This window comes from Hevea brasiliensis, chromosome 17 (genome assembly GCF_030052815.1).
Source record: "Hevea brasiliensis isolate MT/VB/25A 57/8 chromosome 17, ASM3005281v1, whole genome shotgun sequence".
NCBI classification, from domain to species: Eukaryota; Viridiplantae; Streptophyta; class Magnoliopsida; order Malpighiales; family Euphorbiaceae; genus Hevea; species Hevea brasiliensis.
Genome location: NC_079509.1, coordinates 14,299,341 through 14,323,448, shown reverse-complemented (window position 1 = coordinate 14,323,448; position 24,108 = coordinate 14,299,341).

Genomic DNA, 24,108 nt, shown 5'->3' with positions numbered 1-24,108 from the left:
AAATCATTGATTTTGTTGCTTATAAACTTTAAAAATCTTGAACATTCAAATTTGGCATCAACATTGATCTTGAATTCCAAAATTTAATGTTGCAACTGGTTAGAGTGTGCTATGTATATATGCTGGCAAGCAATTAAGTACTAGCTTTTTTTTATTCTAAAATTAAATTTGTTATCGTTATCAAGACTATCAAATTTATGTTGTCAATCTACCAGACTTGTGAAGGCAGGGGACCATCTTCATCCTTATCCAACTAGATGAGATTTCATTTGCTGGTTATATTTAGATGATATACATTTTTTTTCTAAGATCAAAAGCTGCAACTTGCATCAAATAAAAGTTCATCATTCAAGAATAAGGAAGAAAAAGAATTCCACTCATCGAATCAGACATAGAAACAGCGGCGCTGTAGCAATCTTTCTCAAAGTTTATCCATTATCTGTATCTAATTACCGGTAAAACCATCTATCTAGGACAGTTGTAAACCAGCTAATTCAGCCGTTCAATAGCTTTACGTGGGACTTCATGTGAGAGTTTTGGCGATATATCGTACGGTCTAACTTGAGACTGCGATATGGCATCCGGTCTAACTTAGGCCACGGTATGGCTTACGGTGCGACTTGAGACCCTGATATGAATTGTGGTATGGAGTCTGGTCTAAATTAAAATCTGCAATGTGACTGCCAATGAACTCTATAGGTGTGACTTGTTAAAAATGGAACTCTATAGGTGTGTGGCAGCCTGTTTCCATAGGCTATATGCGTTTGGATGTATGATGGGTGCAATATTATTTTTATGGAATAAATTGTTATCCTTTCATTTTACATAGCTTAATGAGAAATGATGAGTAGTGAACGCTAAGTTCAAAGTAGCATGAGGTGGGAGGCCCCGAACGGATTGAATGACCTGAAGAGCATCACCTTCTACAACAATATCTTCCATACCTTTTGATTGAGCTGGTAGCAAGGCCTCACGACAAGCCAATGCCTGGATAACTAATGCTGGGAATTTAAGTCCCACGTTGGGAATGGCGAATGTAAGTGATTGGATTGCAATATTGACTTAGTCATTTTAATGTATAAATCAATTTAATTATTTATATAAATCTAAATTAAAATAAATTAAATTATAATTTGACTAATACTTTCTCTAAATTTAACTCTGTTATTACCGGAAAGACGCCTACATTTCCGTCCACAAACTTCACCCGACTGTGTTCTGGCCACAACTGCTAGCGCACCAGCATTCAATCGAGAAGAAGTTGCCCCATCAAAGTTAATTTTAACCACGCCTGGAGGTGGAGGTTCCCAAACTGGAGCACTGGAATTCTCAGCTTCAAGGGGTTCTCTCTCTTGTGGCTGAGCCAAGGTGTACTCCCCTGGAAGGTAGAGCTTTGATTTCTGAAAAGATGGGCATTCCTACTTTTCCATATGTGCCAAAGCAGAAAAACCAGTTTAGGAATGAATTCTTTCCCTTGACCAAGATTCGCACTTGGAGTTGTAAGCTCTGCGCAGCAATCCATCATGGTAATTCCTTATGCAAGAGAGGATCTAATACTAAAAGGAGAATTTATTCAGATTTCTATCACTCTAGGGCACTCTAGGAAAAGATGCTTTGCTGTCTCTCTGGGACCACAAAAAGGGCAATCTGGAGACACTAGAGTAGTCTTTCCTGATTAGAGAATTAGTAGGTAGACTTTCTTTAAGGAGACTCCATAGGAAGATGGACAGCTTTGAGGGAATGGCAATACTCCATACCTTCATCCAAAAAGAGGAGACACCTAAATGAGAGCTAGGTCCCTGTTCTGCTTGATAAGGATTTGCACCACCCCTTTGTAGAAACCGAGCTATGAAGTACCCAGACTTAGCAGAACATTACAACAACTGCGCATGTAAACAATATTGAAATTTAATGGTATTTGTATTTAGAAGATTTAGGGGTTTTCCAAGAATTAATGGACGGAATCTGAATTATTGTGACTTGTCGCATTCTACTTTATCCTTTCTGTTTTTTTCCGTCTTCTTGGAATAGCTCCAACTCCAAATCAGGGCCATCTTTTAGTACTGCATACTTATGTTGGAAGGTACAGTGAACAAGTTGCTTGATGAGTCCCAATCGCAAGTGCACAGGTCGTACAAGTAATATAGAAAAGATATCGTTCCCACAAATAGTTGTATTAATGATCAAATTTTTGATATAAAAATTGACTAATTTGAACTATTTTTGAAATTAAAGCAATAAATTTATCATACTTTATCCCTCTATAAGGCATAACATGATCCCGTAGAATACCTAATGAACTACCGAACTTCACCTACCGATAACTCATTAAATACCCTACAAGGGATTTTAAAATAATTTTTTTACTTTTATAAGAGGTGAGCATTTTCTAATAGGTATTAAAATTATTTATTCGAAGATTTAAAACTAGTAAAAATTTTTGTCCCATTTTATTTTTTTGCAAATTTTAAAAAAATTTCGGCAAAGTGCCGTCTGTATTTTGAGAAAACAGTTCTTCAAATACCTGAAAAAAACACTTACAATGATTTATTTCAACAACTTCTTCAATTTCACAACCATCCCAATCAATTTCAACATCATTTATCAATTTCCAAATTTCAACAATCATCAATTTCATTTAAATTAATACAAAATACTTCCATTCATATTTCGTTAAAGAAAAAATAATTTATATACATCATTATAAAAATTTACATTAAGAGAAATCCAAACCAAAATTTATTACAAGCTTTATACAACTCTATATAACTGCTCATAACCAATTTTATATGTCCATACAGTTACATACATCAAAATAGTTTTTACAATCACGGTATAAAATATACCCGATAGACTTTAAGGCAGGTAGCTCCTCAATCCTCAGCAGCTTACTTTGCTGCTCCTCTAGTCTCTATATCTGCGACAGCAATAACAACCATCGCTGAGTACTAAGACTCAGTGGTGCACAACATATTAAAATAATCTTTATGCAGAATTAAAATATAATTATTCAAAAAATTAACTGAACATGAGATATAAAATTCAAAACATGATTTTAACCCAAATAATTTCATTTCAAAAGTCTCAAAACAAATTTCATAAAAACACACAATTATATCATGCCATTCGAAATAAATATCATCTCAATAGCCAGAGGCTAAGGAGAAGTCACATCACAAGGCTAGCTAGCTCAAGTATATGGGAATCCATTCTTTTTCTTTTTCTACTGGCACACACCTCAATACTTTATCCAGAGAAGGAATAAAAATTCGAAACTGATTTTCCCCACTAGTCATGCTAGTGAGGTATTCAAATATATGGTCATGACACTGTGGTTTCAAAACTTATCTTAACAATTTACTAAACATTTATTGTCATTTCAAACATACACAAATAAACTTTCAACAATTCAAAGCAAAAGCATAATACACATTTCATGCACTTTGTAAATGAATTTTAAAGCATATTGATGTTGTGCACAAACCTTATACGAGTTGCCTCTTGGTCTTGACTCGATGCTTTCCCGGTATTCTTTTCCACTGAAACACACAGTTTCACAGTGTTTCAGTATCATAACTTATTATAAAATCTAAAAATAAATTCAAATTCACTTATACCTAACTTTAATATGCTAAACTTGGTGTTCTTTAAATTTTGTATTTCGGAGTTACTATTCATGACACTATTCAAGTCAATTTGTTGACTTTTTAAGGCTTAATAGGTATGGGAATTCCAACTATACTCACATACCACATTTTGGTCACCAATTTTGTTGGTTTTGATTGTTTTCTCAAATTCTAAGTCTTTTAGGCAAATTTGCAAATTTTTCAGTTTTGGTGTCTTATATTTCACTGTTCCATTGGTCATTTTGCTGTTAGAATTTGGCAAAATTTTCTTCATAGAAAATGTTCCATATTGTCTTAACTTTATTCTCCTTTTTGAACCACTCCAATTGGAGTTTTTTAGCTCAAGTTATAGCCATTTGAATCATGGCTGCCGGATTGGACTTAACCTGCATTTTCAGGCAAATTCAGTTACAGCGGTTCTAGGTCACCAATTTTGGGTGGCTAAATGACTTGGTTAAGGGCATAATTTGGGTTTGTATTCTTCATGAAAGTTTTAGATCTATATCTCAACTTTTCACTGGTAAAATTTCAGGTCATTTAGACTACCTAACCCAAGTTATGGCCAAATGAACAAACACTGTTCATTTGGTCATTTTTGTACAGGGCAGAACACTCACAACCGGATTTGGCCAATTTGTTCACTATGTTTTGGTCACTTTTTGGGCATGATTCCTAAATGAAAAATGTGTCATTTTGTGTCTAGTTTCATTCTTAATTGGCCTCACACCAATTGGGCTTGTAAATTTTCAGTTGTGGTCTCTGAAATACACCTTGGTCATGCTGTCTGCATACTGCCCCCATTCAATCCGAATTTTCATTTGGTTCTAACACTTTCAACATACACCAATTGGTCACAAATGACCATTTCTTACCTCAAACAAGGTCAAACACACCATTTGACCACTTCTCCAATTTTTTCTTCTAAACCCTAGGTGCCAAACCCTAATTCCTAATTGTTACATTCAACTACTACAATGCATTCCAACATCACTTCCATACTCATACTAACTTACCTACACTTTGAATTCAATCAAATTCATGCATACACACATCAAAACCCTAGCTGGCCGAAATTAAGGTTTGGTCCCTCACAATTGTTTTTATTTTATTTCTTTAATTTCTAAGTTACTTTAAGTAACTAAGCATGCATTTAACTAGAAATTAAAAGTTTAGCTTACTAACCTCACTTTGAATTTTCACCTCTTCAAGACTTCTTCCTTTCTTCCTATTTTTATTGTCAAGTTCTCTATCAAAGCTTGAGTTCAAGATTTAATGATGGAAGTTTAAATTTCTATGGTGGGATTTAGGGTTTGATCAAGCTCAAAATGAGCTTCCATGGAGTTTGGTGAGGGAGAGGGACAGAGAGAGACGGCAAAGTGGAAGAGATGAAGACTTTTGCAAAATTTTTTTTTTTCCTTTTATAAATTAATCCCTTATGAAAGACCACAATTATCCAATTTTATTTATTTTATTTATTTAGTGTTTATTACATCATGCATGATGTCACTAATTTTACTTTTCCTTTTTCTCTTTTTTTTTCTATTTATTTTTTCATTAGTTCTTTAATTTAATTCCCGATTCTGAAATTTTCTTTTCTCTGATTTTATTTGACAATTAAGTCAGGAATCAGCTCTCGGGGTCAATTGACCAAATTGCCCCTCTCTGGTTCGACCCGGTTTGCAAATAATTTAATATTTCTTTCGGATCCCTGACCTAATTATTTGACCGGCTTAACAGTTCTTTTTTGTGATTTTCTCTTTTTCACTGTGTTCGCAATAGTCCTAAGGACTGCAGCGTCACATTTTACGGTTCAAAATTTGAGTTTAAATCGACTCCGCAATCCTTCCCGAGAAGGTCACCCATTACTGTAACTCTCGGCTCATTTAACTTCTTATGTTCTGTTTTTCTTATTTATACTTAACTAATTGATAATTACTAATTATTTGTGTTTAAGGCTTATCTAGTTGTCTTAAGTGTGGTTCTAATCCCCTAAATTATCCGGACCGACACCGGTCACCAGAATAGTAAAATACACCAAGCTATACAAATAGGGGTGTTACAAAATTGATAGATATTGAATTGTGGAATCTATATATGCAAAATTAATAATCTATTCAACAATGTAATGATTCAACTAAATTTGCGTCAAATTAAAATAAGCAAATTGAAATATGGCAAGATTTAAAATGGCAAGCAATTAAAATCGATTAGAAATTAACAATGATAAAAGGGGCGATTCCGGAGTTTGGGAGTTCATGTTCAAGCTATTTTGGGATTTTTAAATTGGTTATCTAATTTTAAGGAATTTACGGGTTTTAAGGAGATTAATCCTTAAATCCTTTGAATACTTTTTCGAGTGAGATAAAGAGTGCCTTAATCAATCTAATCCTACTTTCGTGAAGTTAAAATTAATCAAGACTCATTAAGTTCCTTAATTAATTTGTAAATCCTCTTAATCCTTAGTCTATTTCTAGATCTAAGTTAATTAAGTCTAATTTCTTGATTATCTATCACAAGGTTTTCTCCTTTTAGTGCTTCAACTATGGATTAAGAACAATACTTAATGGGATCCTACACTAAGCATGTCATTGAGCACACAAAAAAATGAATAAAACTTCATTAAAACCACAAAATATAGATTACCCAATCAAAATCCATAAAATATCTCAAATATTACATCCCAACTCCAAAATCTAATGAAAACTACTCACTATGCATAATATTTACAAGAAATTCTGAGTTAATATGGAAATAAAACTTGAGTCTATACTAAGAACTAAGAAACCCAATACAAGAAAGGTAGAAAATAGGGAAGAAAAGAAGAAAAATCCAAATCTGGTGCAGAAAAGGAAAAGTGGCCTTTCACTCTCTGTTTTTCTGACTCTCCTCTGCTGCTGCTCTTTTCTTCCCCCCTTCTTTCTTTTTTGAAATGGGATAAAGACAGATATATATATATATATATATATATATATATATATATATATATCTCTGACGAGTAGCCCTAAAATGGTGTGTTTGAGGTGAAGTTCACATGAGGAAAATCTTCTGCCAGCTCATTATGAAGAGTTGCACAGGTTGTGCAAGTTTCTTATGCAGATTCCATGCAAAATTGGTGATTCAAGGTGTTTCCCGTGATGTTGCATAAGCTATGCAGGTTGGTTGTGCAATTTCTTCAAGCTTTAGAGACTTCTATGAAACTGCATAAGTGGATTGCATAAGTTTGCAGGCTCTTATGCAGTTTTTGGCAGGTTTTGGGTTTTCTGCGTGAAGCTGCATAGGCAGAGTGCAAGATTGCATAAGTTATGCAATTTTCTGTGAAGTTGCATAAGCATGACTTGAACTTGCATAAGTCATGCAGAGTAATTATGCAGGTTTCGACAGGTTTTGGAGTTTGCTGCATAAGTTGTGCAAAACTTATGTAGCAGCTTATGCACATTTCGGCCACCTTGCATTTTTCAACTTTCAAACTTTGTTTTTGATATCTTTGGCTGTAGAAATCACTCATCATTGGTAAAATTTCTTTTTGATCCCTCAAAAACACCATTTTTCCTACAAAACAAAGTAAAATTATAAATTAATCCAAAAATTAACAATTATGAAAAACTATCTAAATAACTAATAAAATTGGTTAAAAGTGACTAACAAGTGAATGAAATGGCCATGAAATCTAACCTAAATGACTATGCAAAATGCATGTATCAAATACCCCCAAACTTAAATATTTACTTGTCCTCAAGCAAATTTAAAAATATAATGCAATTTTAGGGGGTGCCTTGTCCAAAGAGCTATGAAAAATCATCTATTTAAGTAACTTAATATACCTTTAGCCATACCAATAATCCATATACCCATCCTTTAAGATGCAAAGAATCTAATGCTTATCCAAGCTTTCACCGCTTAGCCATCAAGTCAATTATCATCCAAAATTTCCAAACCAACCAATCAAAAGAGAAAGTCATGCTCAAAAAGAATCTTAGAATAATCAACAACCAAAGTGTCTCTACATAGAATGTTGGAATTTAATGAGTGAATGAATGAATTTCCAATCCCATAGGCAAACTCCCTACTCCTATCTCCACTAATGTAGCAAGTACTATCAAGAGATCAAAGGTCTTTTTAGGAATGTAATGGGGCTATAGGGTTCAAAATAAGGTTAAGAAGGAAAAGGGTAAAAGGGATTCAAAGCATGAGAATATTTTCAATCTTGAAAACATAAAATACACTTTTTTATATATATATATAAAGAGGAGAGAGATACACAATGAGAATTTTTTCAAGTGCTAGTATATTTTACAAAATACATAAAATGGAGGGACACTTTGATACTTTAAACTTGTATCTTGTATTTTCTTTTGATGATTGTCCCTAAAAATGCCACCCCCAAACTCATTTCTTTTAATTACTTTGGGTGGATTTCTTTCAATTTGAATGACAATAGTGAAAAGCACATATACTAGCACTTTTACAAGATGACAAACATTTCTTCTCCCTTTCTATATATTTTTCTCCTTTTTTTTCCTTTTTTTTTGAATATAAAGTGTACCTAATATTATAAATAATTATTCTCATGAAAAGGGTTGGAGTGTTTGGTTCATTGGCTAGGTAGCAATAAGGTTTTCAAGAAAAATTTAGAATACAAAGGCTCAAAGGGGTTTACAAGAGTTAGTTGTAATAAAGGGAAGGTTAAAAGTTTAAAATAAGAGGTTTGCAGTTAAAAAATGCATAATCATCTCCCTTTTCAAGTATAAGCTAGTATTTCACCTTGAAAGGTTTAGAAAATTTGTTCTAGGATTGGTGAGACATCACTTGACTACCTTTTATCCAATAACTCCCTCTAAACACTTCAATCTCTAAAAGGACTAGTTGGGTGGCTTTTTGGCCAAGAAGATATAGGCAAGGGATAAACACTTCAAAACTTTGTATCTCTTAGGAAACTTTCAATCCACAAACCCAACTTAAGGTAAGTCAAATAACTCTCATAGGCAACTTCTCATTACTCAAGGGATTTGGAAAAAGATTTTATTTCATGATGCATGATTTCTAAAAAGGAGCAATGCATTAACTAAATGGAAGAAATCTATTTGTATGCAATGTGTACAATTTCTAAGTGATGTATAATGTGTATGTGAATGTGTTATGTATATGTATGTATGGATGTGTATGTAAAATATTTACAATATATATATAAATGGAATGGGATGAGATGTTCCTATACTCAAAATGTGAAAAATGTAGCAAAAATCAAAATGCACACACCGCCAAAATCAAAATTGGACATTGTCCTCAATGTCTAAGGCAGTGCAGCATGAAAACTCAAAGCAAAGAGGAATAGTTAAATTTAAAAGCAAAAAGAAAGAGTTACCTGGTATAGAGCAGTGTTTTAGCATCTAAAATGTGAATTTAAAAGATGATGGTGATGGATAAGGAAGCTGCATAGGTTATGCAGAATAAATACTTTGCAAAACAGGTGCATAAGGAGAGTGCATAAGCTATGCAGTATGGCACGAGTTGCATAAGGGACTGCACAGGCTATGCAAAACATTTGCATAAGTAGTTTTATAGCCTGTGCAGTATATTGAAAAGTTGCAGCATAATGATATATCAAGGAAAAACTTGAAAACACCAGCAGAGGTATGTAAATATGTACAATGTATTAACAAGTATGCATAAAGGGGTAGCAAAGGCAATGAGAAGCAATGAAAAACCAATGGAATAGCCATCCAATTGTATTTCAAGAAAACAGAATTCAAGACAGACTAAAATTGTTCCAGCACATCTAAAAAGAAAAGCTCCTAGAAGTTGAACAAGAGCAAGATAAAAACTAATCTATTTCTATGGTCTTGCCATTGTCCAAGGGTGCTACTAGAGGACTGGATGGAGCTGGCTGCTGCTGAAGATGTGGTTCTGGAGGAGGTGATGGAGGTGGAGGTGGCATACCTAGAAAAGCCATGAGCTGCTTCATCATCTCTTTCAACTCTTTCAGCTTATCTCTGGTCTCCATAACAACATCAAAGAGTTAATCATGATAATCTTTAAGGGTATCAAGACTAGATTCAAGCTTCCTATCCACAAAATATACATCATCACTAAGCCTCTCAAGATAAGTGAATAAGGCTTTAGTGTTGAAGAGAGGAGTTGCTGTGGAGGAAGAGGGTCCAACTGCAGATGGTGTTGGTTGTGCAAATTTTGCTGGGGTATCCTGTGCAGATTGAGTAGGTGGTGTAGGTTCAGCAGAAGGCTGTTGGACTGCTGGTGCAAATTGTGCCTCTAGTTATGCAGATGGTCCTGTATCTGCTACTGGTTGTGCAATGTCAGATGGTGGCAAACTGAATCCAGTCTTGTATAAGTGAGAAGCATCAAAATATAGAGTGTCTGAAAGTGCTGGTAGAGGATGCTCTTCCGAATCAAAGCCAAAATGTTTAACTATAACAGTTATAAGTCCACCCATGACTATATCACCTACAGATTTGGTAGCAGTGTGCAACACATGTTCACAAAAGAAGTAACCAGGAGATATTTTGACTTTGTGAAAAGCACACCATAGCATGAATAAGTCAGATTTTCTAACAGTACCAGAACTAGTCCCTCGACCCAAGATAGTGCTAGTAATAACCCTATGGATAAATCTAAGTGCTGCATTTATTATTTGGGAGGTTTTGGATCTGCCAGCATAAAAACCTTGAGATTGATTTCTAATGTTTCTCCAAAACTGAACAGCATTCCAAAGACTTTTATTTGCTACCTCTATGCCTGTGTATGGGACCCTAAACAATCCATCAATAGCAAACCCAAAGATACTGTGAAATTAGTCTAATGATAGCTCTCTATTTTGCCCCAAGCACCTAAATTTCATAGTTGGCTTGTAATCCATCTCATGCAGTTTCAAAGTAGCAGAAAATGAGGAAATAAATTCCAAAACTAGGGCTGGATAAACTAATTCTTGTTTATGCACAAATTCCATCCAACCTAGACCATCAAGGTAAGTAACAACATTATCAAATAAACCAATAGATTAGAGGACATCTGTAAAAATGTACCTAGTGGGTTACACTTTTTTGTCCTTTAGCCTCTTAAAAGTTGCCTTATGGGTTGGATCAAGAAGAGGCCAAGGTAATTTGGATACCTGTGTTGCCCCTGCTGAAGGTTGCTTCTTGCTAGAGGAGGGAGATTTGGCTTGTGGGGTAGAGGTAAAAGCACTAACCCCTTATCGTGTGGAAGCTTAAGTTCTTGGGTTTTTAGGTGTAGGCTCAGAAAGTGGAGTAGCAGGTGGGTCCTTGCGTGTTTACAAGAGGTGGTGCAGATGCCATGGATCGGGTTGATTTAGACTGGATTCTTCTTTTATAGGTGGATGTAGGAGGAGGTGGAGGGGTTTGTTGTGGAGGAGAATTGGGATTGAGGGCTTGCATAGCGAGGGGTGTGACTTGGAGAGGAGAGCCTTGAGGGGAAGGGGGAGGCGTTTCCATGGTAGTGGTGGTTGATGATGGTAGGAATGGAGGAGGGAAGAAGAAAATAAAAGAGATAGAGGGGAAGTTAAGGTATCGATCGGCAAAAAGGTAGGGGGGTGAGGGATTGATGCCGAGAAAAATGAGGAGGGTGGTTGTGAACAGTAATGATGGGAAGTGGGAGGTGGGAAAGTGGGTTGTGCGAAAATTTTGATTTGCACAGGACGTGCGAATTTCTGCATAAGGGGAATATGGGTGTGCATAACTTATGTAGGTGCTTATGCAAGTTTCGGCAAGAATGGGGATTCTGAAAAGTTAGTTGTGCAAAAGTGCATAATTTATGCACACACTTATGCAAGTTTCGACAAAAAAGAAATCCCAGTAAATTTGGTTATGCAATAGTGCATAAGCTATGCACTTGGTTATGTGAAATTCGGTAGAAATGAAAATTTCAGGATTTGAAGTTATGCAAGAGTGCATAAGTTATGCAAGTTTCGATAGAAATGGAAATGGCAAAAATTGTGGTGGTGCAGAATTGCATAAGTTATGCATGCCCTTATGCAGATTTCGGCAAGAAATGAAATGGAAAAAATTTAGTTATGCAGGATTGCATAAGTTATGCAAGAGCTTATACAGCTTTCGGTAGGAATGAAAATTAAAGCAATGTGAGACCCGAAAGCTACATAAGTTATGCAGTTATTTATGCACATTTCAACAAGATTCAGATTACAATAAAAAATGCTTTACAAGTTTGAAAAATACATAAGAATGAAGAAATGTAACCCTGTGAAGCATAAACCATGAGAAATTATCATAAAAAACACATTAACATATGCAAAATCCATCACAATTGCACCATACAAGTTTGTAGAAGTAAGTTCTGCATAAGAGACATTTCTGAATTATCCCATTTCAACTCAAACCCTGCAAATTAACATTTTAGCACATTAAAGCTCAATAAAAATTTGCACAAAGTTGCACTTATCCACAAAAGAAAATAGGCTTTCCAAGTTATGCTAATAAAATGCTGCATGTGCACATTGAATCACACAACCCAATTAAGTTCAAAACCACTAAAATGACCCACTTACCATCATATCAACATGAGAAGCATATATATATAAAATATACATGCCCAACCTCAACAAAGAAGTAAATAGCATATGCTGCAGACCCTTTTTGCTGAAAAATTTTTCGGCATAAGCCAAGAAGGGGTCTTGCACAGGAAGCAATGAAAATAAATCAATCTTGGGAGAGTTAATGGATAAAATATCAAATTAAGAGTAACTCCCCAGCAGTGCAACAACCTTCATCCATTGAAATACATCTACAAAAGACAAAATTCAACAATGTCAAAAATTGAATTTGGGGAGATTTAAGACAAAAACAAAAGTAATGTAAATAAAAGTAAATCAACAAAAGCAAAATAAAAGAACTTGGGGTGCCTCCCAAGAGAGCTAATTTATAGTCCTTAGCTGGACTCTTCATGCATTTCACTAAAAAGGAGGTGTGGGATCAGAGAGCTTGTAACAGCTTGCTCCTTTTATTGGGTCTCCAGTTATGTAATACTTTAATCTATGCCCATTGACCTTAAAATTCCCAAATTTTTGACTCTAAATTTCAATTGCTCCATAAGGGAAAACTTTAGAAACTCTATATGGACCAGTCCACCTTGATTTAAGTTTTCCTAGGAACAATTTCAATCTTGAGTTGAACAACAAAACTGAATCACCTTCTTTAAATTCCTTTTTCCTGAGATGTTTGTCATGCCAAACTTTAGTTCTTTCTTTATAAATACGGGCATTTTCATAGGCATCCATCCTCAATTCTTGAAGCTCATTAAGTTGCAATAGCCTCTTCTCACTAACTTGCTTGAGATTAAAATTCAAGGTAATGGCCCAATATGCTCTATGCTCTAGCTCCACAGGTAAATGACAAGACTTACTGTAGACCCTTATTTTGTGATGAGTATGTGCATTGAGGCCGTGGGAAACCCGATGATGAAAAATTATATGACTGTAAGATGTAATTGGAGGCATGGAGCTGAATTATTAATTCTGTGGCATGATCTTGAAAAAAATAAAAATAATAATAAAATTTTAGGGAAATTAATTTAATTAAATTTAAATAAAATTTTATTTTGTTTAAATTTAATATGGGTAGTTCTTAAATGGATCTAATTAAGTTTAATTGGGCTCTATGGGCCTAAGAAAGCCTAGTTAGGAATTTTAAATGGGACCCATTTAATTATTTTCTAAAAATTAAAATAACAAAATATCTCTCTCCTCCTTGACCCCACTCTCTTCCTCACTCCCTATTGGTGCCTTCCATTTTTTCCTGTCTTCCTATTGGTTGAAACACCTCACCCATATCCCAGTCTTATTCGAATTCTGCAATCGCAGTTGTTTAAGTCATCTGAACTTTATCACCCTAAGACTCCAAATCCTACCACACCTCTTCCTCATTCCCTATTGGTGCCTTCCATTTTTTTCTGTCTTCCTATTGGTTGAAACACCTCACCCATATCCCAGTCTTATTCGAATTCTGCAATTGTAGTTGTTTAAGTCATCTAAACTTTATCATCCTAAGACTCCAAACCCTATCACACCTCTCTCCCAAAACCCTATAAATACCCTACTAGAGAAGAGAAGAAGGGGAGGATGGAAGGAAAGATGTAGAGAAAATTCAGAGCTATAAAAAATATAGAGATATTTAAGACTCTTTGAGTTCTTCCTCCTTATTTTTTTTTTCTTCAAGAAGATTTTCATACAAGATTTCTGGAAGGTCAGTTTTTATTGTTTTCTTTTCAAGATCTATGCCACACAATATTTTAATTCTATGCTCCTTGTCTTCAATTTATTTTATATGTTCATATTGATCATGTAATCATGTTTAATTTGAGGGGATACACAACTCTGCACATGTTTAGTTTCTGTCTCTCTTATTTTTATTATTTTTCTTTATTTTCTGAATCTGTAAAAAATTTGTAAAAATTATATTCATATTTTACACGAAATTCCATTAATTTTAGGCTCAAGAATCACTAAAAAAGCTTTAATATTTTGTAAGTTATGGCTGTTTGAAGTTAGGGTTCCTGTAAAATCTGATTTGCAGGATATCCGACTTGTGGAGCCCATATCTCCCTTGTTCCTTAATATTTTTGTGCAAATCTAGTGTCTAAAATTAACTTCAGAATCTTATGAATCTTTTCCAATTGGTTTTGCATTCATATCTTTTGTGGTTAATGAGTTATGAATTTTACAAAAAAGTAGTACGATTCTGTCACTTAGAAGAGTTACGATTTATGTAGATCATTCGGCTAGGGTTTTGTTTGATTTATAAATTTTATGTTATTGTATGATATGTAGGCTGTCTTCTGTAATTTTTTTATGATTTTTAGGCGTGTTTAACTATTTTTAAAAAATCGAATTTCTTGCTACTGTTAATCTGCCAGAATTTGAAAATTGTATATTTGTGCATGTTCTTGTATTTTCTTAGGTTTTAATTGATATTTGATCTATTTTCTGTATTCTTTTAATTCAAGAAGTGTTATAAAGTGTTTGGATCATGTTAGAAGACTTAGACCATCAGGTAGTTGTAACTAATTAGGAATCTTAACCCTTTAGGAGACTAGAGTTAGAATCCAATGTAAATTGTTATTAATATTTTCTTTATTTCTTTTATTTTCTTTAGTTTCTTTATTTTTTATTACAAACAAAATTGGTAAGTAGCCCTAAGGTAAGTACCAAAGAGGGCATTTGCGTGGAGCTTATATGGAGCTAAACGGGAGTAAGCCAGGGATATCATTGCCATACTAGAAGCGAAGACCCTTTTTTTAAGGGTAGCTTGCCCCAATGGCAACTGCATTTACCAACAAGTAAGTAGTTCTAAACTTCTCAAATAACCATTGGCATGAAATTGTAGTAATAATAGAACTTTCATTTGGTAAATTAAAATTAACTTTGTTTTTAATTTAACTGACTTTTGCATGTAATTAATTTAAATAAATACTTTGTAAATTAAAATCAATCTTGTTTGTAAATTAAACTAACATTGGCATGTAAATAAATTTAATTTAATACTTGGTAATTGTAAAATAAATTTGCATGTTATAAATCTTTATTAGGTTGTGATTGTTTGGGCCTTATGTGATATTAGAATAAATTACACATGTACATAATTAACTTAGTTCAATTATCCTTAGGGTAACTTGGTGAAAATTAATTAATTAGGTTAAATAGAAACGTAGGGTTATTTGAAATTGAATTTGTTTGTAAATTAAATTCTCAATAATAAATTAATTTTAGTCATCTGGTAAATATCACTTAAATAATTAGCAACCCCATAGATAGGAATTACTTGTGCATGAAAATTGTGTGTAAACAACAATCCTTTTGTGAATTACTTGCGTGTGTAGGATTAGAATTGCATCTTTAGGGTAAAGTTTAATAAAGGAATAATAAACAAGACTTCTAGAAACATTAGTAGAGGACTGGCACTCGAATTAACGAGGTTAGACCAGGCGTAAGGGGTGCCTAACACCTTCCCCTTACGTACCCACTATCCCGAACCTAGACATTGGGCTATGGTAACGACGGTTGTGGAAACTCTACAAGGAGTAAGTTGCCATCCATGACCCTCGGAAGAAACACTGAATATGTCCCGGTTATTACCCGGGTGGCGACTCCTGTCTATCTATGCCTTTGTGGCATAAATCCTTAGTACCGTGGTAGTGTTATGGGAAGACGGTACTTACCAGTGGTTTGATTCTATTAGGATTGTATGAAGTGCATGTCTAGGAAATGTTGTCTAAGGAGGTGGTACTTAAGTGAGACCATTGTGACTCCACCATCTTTCCTGGGCATTACCTGGTGCATTTTATATAATTCCAATGGATGATATTTCGCCTCACGCCCCCACCTCCTACAGTTTGGCGACTCCACTGGGGAATAAATAGATAGTTACTCCAACATGTTTCTATTAGTCTAATATTATTCCTCTGTTAAACTTTTGCATTGCACTACACTATCACACGGATCACTCTTACCCTTTTTAGCCCCGTTAGTACTAGCCAAGGAAACCATAGCTCTACTCGAGCTATGACGAATTGGTGAATGCTAGCACCCCATGCCTGTACCTTCGAGTATATAAAAGAGCTACAGCTCCGGCCGTTGTGCTTAATGGATAAGCTCTCGCATGGGTGACCCTTTTCCTACCCAATGAAGCCCATGAGCCATAGATTTCAACTCTAGGTACCCCGTAGATTTTTGTTGTGCTGGATTCGTATCCTTACTGTTCAAACCATAAGTTCTAGTGGTAGTTGAGATGAACCTAGGCCTATGCATAAACCCAATGCGTGTATAGGCCCAAGTCCATTTCAAAACCCATGTTAAGCAAGAGGATGCTTACTTATGGTTAAACTTTAAGGATATAAATCCTTTATTTGTGAGGGAAGGATCATCCTGGACCATCCCCTGTTGGTGTGTCCAGTGTACCATAGCCTAGGATAGAATTTTTTCTTACCCTGCACGTGAGAGTTGAAGGTATAAGGGGGCGAAGATTCAGTTCTGGAGAATTTTTTTTTTTCGATTTTGATTCAGTCTTTGATTCGATTTTAGTTCAGTTTATATGGTCTGGTTTTGGTTCAGTTTTGATTCTATTAGTATGGTTCGGTTTTGGTTTTATAAAAGTAAAGGCAAAAAAAAAAAAAGAAAAAAAAGAAAAAAACGGTTCATTCATGCATTGCATTCATGTACATAGCATGCTTAGGTTAACCCTTAAATCCTATTTTTTTTTGAGCAAACATAGCCTCAAAACACACCAAAGAGACTTTCAGTCAGGTCACTTAGGTTAGGGAAGGGAAGAGACTAGTAAGGATTTCACCTGCACTACTTAAGATGGAAGAAACTATGATCATGCTTTATGAAATATTGAAAGCCGAGATGTTTAAGCTAGAAGAGAAAATTGTGGTCAATTTTAAAAAGAGGCCCCGAGGTAGGCCAATTAAGTGGCATTAAAGTTATTGAGGTTCAAATTGTGTCTCACACCCCAAGGAGATTTTTTTCAATTCAGCTAACCCTTATCTGAAGTTTTGGAGCGTCTCAAAGCTCAAGACCTCCTACAGCTCTTAGCACCCAGACTACTACCAAATCCACTCCCACCTAGCTATGATATCAACCAATGTTGCCAATTTTACAAAGCCCACAGTCATGACACCGACTGATGCTTTCAACTGAAGCATGATATCTAAGACCTAATTGATGCCAAAAGGATAATTGACCTAGAAAATCAATCCAAAAGCCCCATGCCTAGCCAAAATTTCCACCTACACCAGGTCTCTACATGATCTCCATCACCTCAAATAACCCTAACAGAATTATTGACTTTATCCAACCCATCCAAAAGCCCAATGAACTTATCCAACCCATCAAAAAGCCCAGTGAACCTATCCAACCCATCCAAAAGCCCAATGAACCTCAGTCTATAATGGTTATTGACATTTGTGATAATTCTAGCTATGATGAGGGTCCTTTGGATGTCTGGATTGATTCTGATGAGGAGATAGTTGCATTACAACTTATGGTTCAGTTCCACTAGTGTCTGATTTTCAAGTTGTTGGGATCTATAAAAACTAGATGGATCTAAAAGTGACTACTATGAAGAGAGGGCTGAAGTTTTTCCTTAGCATAGGCCTAGGAGAAAGTATAGATGGTCTGGTGACTTTTCTTGAGATGAAGGGGCAGATTACCCTGACATATGATTAGGGGTTACCATATGTGAAAGAGCTAAAGCAGAAAATCAGCACCATTGATCTGAGGACTGCATGAAAAGCCAAACACTTGAAGCTATACCCCTATGTTTGAGTCTATCTTTTGTAATGCTCACAGTAGTGATATTGAAGTTTCCAATTCTGATGTACTTGATAAAGATTTCGAGGCAAAGATCAATAACATTCCCAGTCCTGCTTACTTGTTTGATGTTTATTCTAATGGGCATATGCATGGCATTCATAATCATTTAGAATCTATTTTTATTAATGCATCAAAATCGATCTCTATTAATTTGGGTACACCAAATAATCCTAAAGACATTAAGTTAGCTGAAGATTTAACCCAAGAAGAAAGAGATAAATTTATAGCCTTGTTAACAAAGTACCAAGAAGCACATGCCTTGAGCTTAAAATCAGATGGCCGATTCCCAAGCCACGCTGGTGCCGCTATAGGAAAAGAGTGATCAAAAGTTGACTTAGCTAGTTATTCTAATGAGGAGTAAAATTTTATGCTATGAAGGATTAGTAGTAGCACATGTGGACCTAGAGGGAGAAGGAAAATGATATGAAGATATAAGGAGGTATCTGGAAGTGAGAGAATACTCGCAATAAGCCTACAAAAGAGATAGAGCAACAATTCATAGATTAGCCACTCAACTTACTTTAGCTGGGGGGCAATTCTACAAACTCTTATGTGTGATAGAAAAATAGGCTGAGCAAATAATGAAAGAAATACATGCAGGAAATGTGTGGTCCCCATATGAATGGAAATGTTCTAGTTGGGAAAAAATATTCGAAACATATAAGGATTGGCCTGAAAAACTCCCTTATGTTCTTTAAGGTCATCGTAGTACTGCAAGGACATCCACGGGGGCAACTCCATTCTCTTTAGTGTATGGGACTAAAGCAATGCTATCCATTAAGCAAGAGCTCAGATCCTTAAGAGTGATGCTAGAAGCTAAGATCCTAAAAAAATGAGTGGGCTTAGAAGAGACATGAAGAATTAGCTTTGATTGATGAAAAGAGGATGTGAGCCTTGTATCATATGCAAGCTTATCAGAGGAAGATAGTTAGAGCCTTTAATAAGAAGGTGAAGCCAAGAAAGATCAAATAGGGAGACATGGTTTTGAAATAAGCTTGGCCCATCCCTTTTGATTTAAGAGGAAAGCTTAACCCAAGCTAGGATGGTCCACACATAGTCAAAAAGATCTTGCTACTATAAGAATATCAGACCTGGATGGGAAGGAATTTCAAGAACCAGTCAACTTAGACAAGCTCAAACAATACTTTGTGTGAGATAGGCCCGCTAGGCTGAAAACTTACAAAAGACGGTCTAGGCAAAAATAAGGGTCAAAGAAAAAAAAGAAAAGAAAAGAAAAGAAAATGCTAGATTGAAAACCTGCAAAAGGCAGTCTAGGCAAAAGGAGAGATGAGAGAAGATTTGGATGGAAAACCTGAAAAGGCCATTCAGAAAGTTAGAAATTTAGCAAAACTAAATGTAAGAGGGAGTAATGGTGTACCTGAATAAATAAAGAAGTTTTTATTGCATTAACCAGGAATAGGTTTTATTTAATTATGATTGTGAATGTTTGTGTCTTGAGGGATACATCAAAAGATTAAGTAATTGAACTGCATTGTTTTGATTTAACCTATTGTCTTGTGAGCATGATAGAATAGGTGCTTGATATGAATATCCTGGTGATTGTCTAATTTCAAAGAAAAAAAAAAGAGAAAAAGAACAAGAAAAAGAAAAGAAAAAAGAGAGCTCGCTAAGTGGAAAACCCGAAAGGGCCGCTTAGGCAAAAGTTAGAGCAAACCCGCTGAGATGAAAACCGAAAAAGGCATTTCAGGCAAAAGTTAGGGCACAGAGAATGGAGTTCATGGAAGAGAAATGAGTCAAGGAAGAAACCATAGGGGGAGAGAAGAAAAAGAAAAATCAGAGAGAATTTTGAGACCAAGTTATCCCAATTTTTTTCAAATCACGAATTAGATATTTTTTGGTAAATCCTTAGACGTTGTTTAGGGTGCACGACATAGTTGTGTAAGGCGTAGAAGAACACACATCAACATATCACCTGTAGGTGTGTAAGGCGTAGAAGAACATGCATCACCACAGTTTCAAGTGTCGAACTACGAGTGGGTCTGATTCTTCCTCAGGATAGCGAGGGGGATACGTAGGTAGTTTAGGATCATGGTCCTAAATACGAACCCATAATATTTCATGACAGATGTTTTTTTGGTAAGTCCTTAGACGCTGTTTAGGGCACATGGCATAGTTGTGTAAGGCGTAGAAGAACACGCATCAACATGTCACCTGTAGGTGTGTAAGGTGTAGAATAACATGCATCACCACAGTTTCAAGTGTCGAACTACGAGTGGGTCTGATTCTTCCTTAGGATAATGAGGGGGATACGTAGGTAGTTTAGGACTGCGGTCCTAAATACGAATCCACAACATTTCAAATCACGATTGCCATTGTCATGAGACCGTAGCTAGTCTCATGACACAGAGTGTATCGACAGAGCAAGATGCACTCAATTTTCACATGACACAGTTATCACTGTTATGAGACCGTAGCTAGTCTCATAACACAGAGTGTATCGACAGAGCAAGATGCACTCAATTTTCACATGACACAGTTATCATTGTTATGAGACCGTAGCTAGTCTCATAACACAGAGTGTATCGACAGAGCAAGATGCACTCAATTTTCACATGACACAGTTATCACTGTTATGAGACCATAGCTAGTCTCATGACGCAGAGTGTATCGACAGAGCAAGATACACTCGTTTTTCACATGACACAATTATTACTATTATGAGACCGTAGCTAGTCTCATAACATAGAGTATATCGACCGAGCAAGATATACTTGATCCTCATAGCCAATGTTTCATAGTTATTAGAAATTTGATTTTCACTTTGTGAAACTTGAGCAATGCTTTCGCATTGATTTCAACTTTCGCCAAAGTGGGGGCAAAGTCAGACCCTTATTTTGTGATGTGTATGTGCATTGTGGATGTTTTAATCCCTATGATGAAAAATTATATGACTTTAAGATGTATTTGGAGGCTTGGAGATGAATTATTAATTCTGTGGCATGATCTTGAAAAAAATAAAATTAATAATAAAATTTTAGGAAATTAATTTAATTAAATTTAAATAAAATTTTATTTTGTTTAAATTTAATATGGGTAGTTCTTAAATGGATCTAATTAAGTTTAATTGGGCTCTATGGGCCTAAGAAAGCCTAGTTAGGAATTTTAAATGGGACCCATTTAATTATTTTCTAAAAATTAAAATAACAAAATATCTCTCTCCTCCTTGACCCCACTCTCTTCCTCACTCCCTATTGGTGCCTTCCATTTTTCTGTCTTCCTATTGGTTGAAACACCTCACCCATATCCAGTCTTATTCGATTCTGCAATCGCAGCTTGTTTAAGTCATCTGAACTTTATCACCCTAAGACTCCAAATCCTACCACACCTCTTCCTCATTCCCTATTGGTGCCTTCCATTTTTTTCTGTCTTCCTATTGGTTGAAACACCTCACCCATATCCCAGTCTTATTCGAATTCTGCAATTGTAGTTGTTTAAGTCATCTAAATTTTATCATCCTAAGACTCCAAACCCTATCACACCTCTCTCCCAAAACCCTATAAATACCCTACTAGAGAAGAGAAGAAGGGGAGGATGGAAGGAAAGATGTAGAGAAAATTCAGAGCTATAAAAAATATAGAGATATTTAAGACTCTTTGAGTTCTTCCTCCTTATTTTTTTTTTCTTCAAGAAGATTTTCATACAAGATTTCTGGAAGGTCAGTTTTTATTGTTTTCTTTTCAAGATCTATGCCACACAATATTTTAATTCTATGCTCCTTGTCTTCAATTTATTTTATATGTTCATATTGATCATGTAATCATGTTTAATTTGAGGGGATACACAACTCTGCACATGTTTAGTTTCTGTCTCTCTTATTTTTATTATTTTTCTTTATTTTCTGAATCTGTAAAAAAATTTGTAAAAATTATATTCATATTTTACACGAAATTCCATTAATTTTAGGCTCAAGAATCACTAAAAAAGCTTTAATATTTTGTAAGTTATGGCTGTTTGAAGTTAGGGTTCCTGTAAAATCTGATTTGCAGGATATCCGACTTGTGGAGCCCATATCTCCCTTGTTCCTTAATATTTTTGTGCAAATCTAGTGTCTAAAATTAACTTCAGAATCTTATGAATCTTTTCCAATTGGTTTTGCATTCATATCTTTTGTGGTTAATGAGTTATGAATTTTACAAAAAAGTAGTACGATTCTGTCACTTAGAAGAGTTACGATTTATGTAGATCATTCGGCTAGGGTTTTGTTTGATTTATAAATTTTATGTTATTGTATGATATGTAGGCTGTCTTCTGTAATTTTTTTATGATTTTTAGGCATGTTTAACTATTTTTAAAAAATCGAATTTCTTGCTACTGTTAATCTGCCAGAATTTGAAAATTGTATATTTGTGCATGTTCTTGTATTTTCTTAGGTTTTAATTGATATTTGATATATTTTCTGTATTCTTTTAATTCAAGAAGTGTTATAAAGTGTTTGGATCATGTTAGAAGACTTAGACCATCAGGTAGTTGTAACTAATTAGGAATCTTAACCCTTTAGGAGACTAGAGTTAGAATCCAATGTAAATTGTTATTAATATTTTCTTTATTTCTTTTATTTTCTTTAGTTTCTTTATTTTTTATTACAAACAAAATTGGTAAGTAGCCCTAAGGTAAGTACCAAAGAGGGCATTTGCGTGGAGCTTATATGGAGCTAAACGGGAGTAAGCCAGGGATATCATTTCCATACTAGAAGCGAAGACCCTTTTTTTAAGGGTAGCTTGCCCCAATGGCAACTGCATTTACCAACAAGTAAGTAGTTCTAAACTTCTCAAATAACCATTGGCATGAAATTGTAGTAATAATAGAACTTTCATTTGGTAAATTAAAATTAACTTTGTTTTTAATTTAACTGACTTTTGCATGTAATTAATTTAAATAAATACTTTGTAAATTAAAATCAATCTTGTTTGTAAATTAAACTAACATTGGCATGTAAATAAATTTAATTTAATACTTGGTAATTGTAAAATAAATTTGCATGTTATAAATCTTTATTAGGTTGTGATTGTTTGGGCCTTATGTGATATTAGAATAAATTACACATGTACATAATTAACTTAGTTCAATTATCCTTAGGGTAACTTGGTGAAAATTAATTAATTAGGTTAAATAGAAACGTAGGGTTATTTGAAATTGAATTTGTTTGTAAATTAAATTCTCAATAATAAATTAATTTTAGTCATCTGGTAAATATCACTTAAATAATTAGCAACCCCATAGATAGGAATTACTTGTGCATGAAAATTGTGTGTAAACAACAATCCTTTTGTGAATTACTTGCGTGTGTAGGATTAGAATTGCATCTTTAGGGTAAAGTTTAATAAAGGAATAATAAACAAGACTTCTAGAAACATTAGTAGAGGACTGGCACTCGAATTAACGAGGTTAGACCAGGCGTAAGGGGTGCCTAACACCTTCCCCTTACGTACCCACTATCCCGAACCTAGACATTGGGCTATGGTAACGACGGTTGTGGAAACTCTGCAAGGAGTAAGTTGCCATCCATGACCCTCGGAAGAAACACTGAATATGTCCCGGTTATTACCCGGGTGGCGACTCCTGTCTATCTATGCCTTTGTGGCATAAATCCTTAGTACCGTGGTAGTGTTATGGGAAGACGGTACTTACCAGTGGTTTGATTCTATTAGGATTGTATGAAGTGCATGTCTAGGAAATGTTGTCTAAGGAGGTGGTACTTAAGTGAGACCATTGTGACTCCACCATCTTTCCTGGGCATTACCTGGTGCATTTTATATAATTCCAATGGATGATATTTCGCCTCACGCCCCCACCTCCTACACTTACCATACACCAACCTAAAGGAAGTAGTTCCTATAGGGGTTTTGCAAGCAGTCCTATATGCCCATAAAGCAACATCTAGTTTGACAGACCAATCTTTTCAAGAATTGCTCACTATTTTCTCCAAGATATGTTTGAGTTCCCTGTTAGAAATTTCAACTTGTCCTGAAGTTTTAGGATGGTATGGGGTAGCTATCTTGTGCACTACACCATATACTTCCTCATTAAGCTCTCAAATTGCTTATTACAAAAATGTAAACCCCTATCACTAATTACAGCCCTTGGAGCTCCAAATCTACTTAAGACAAA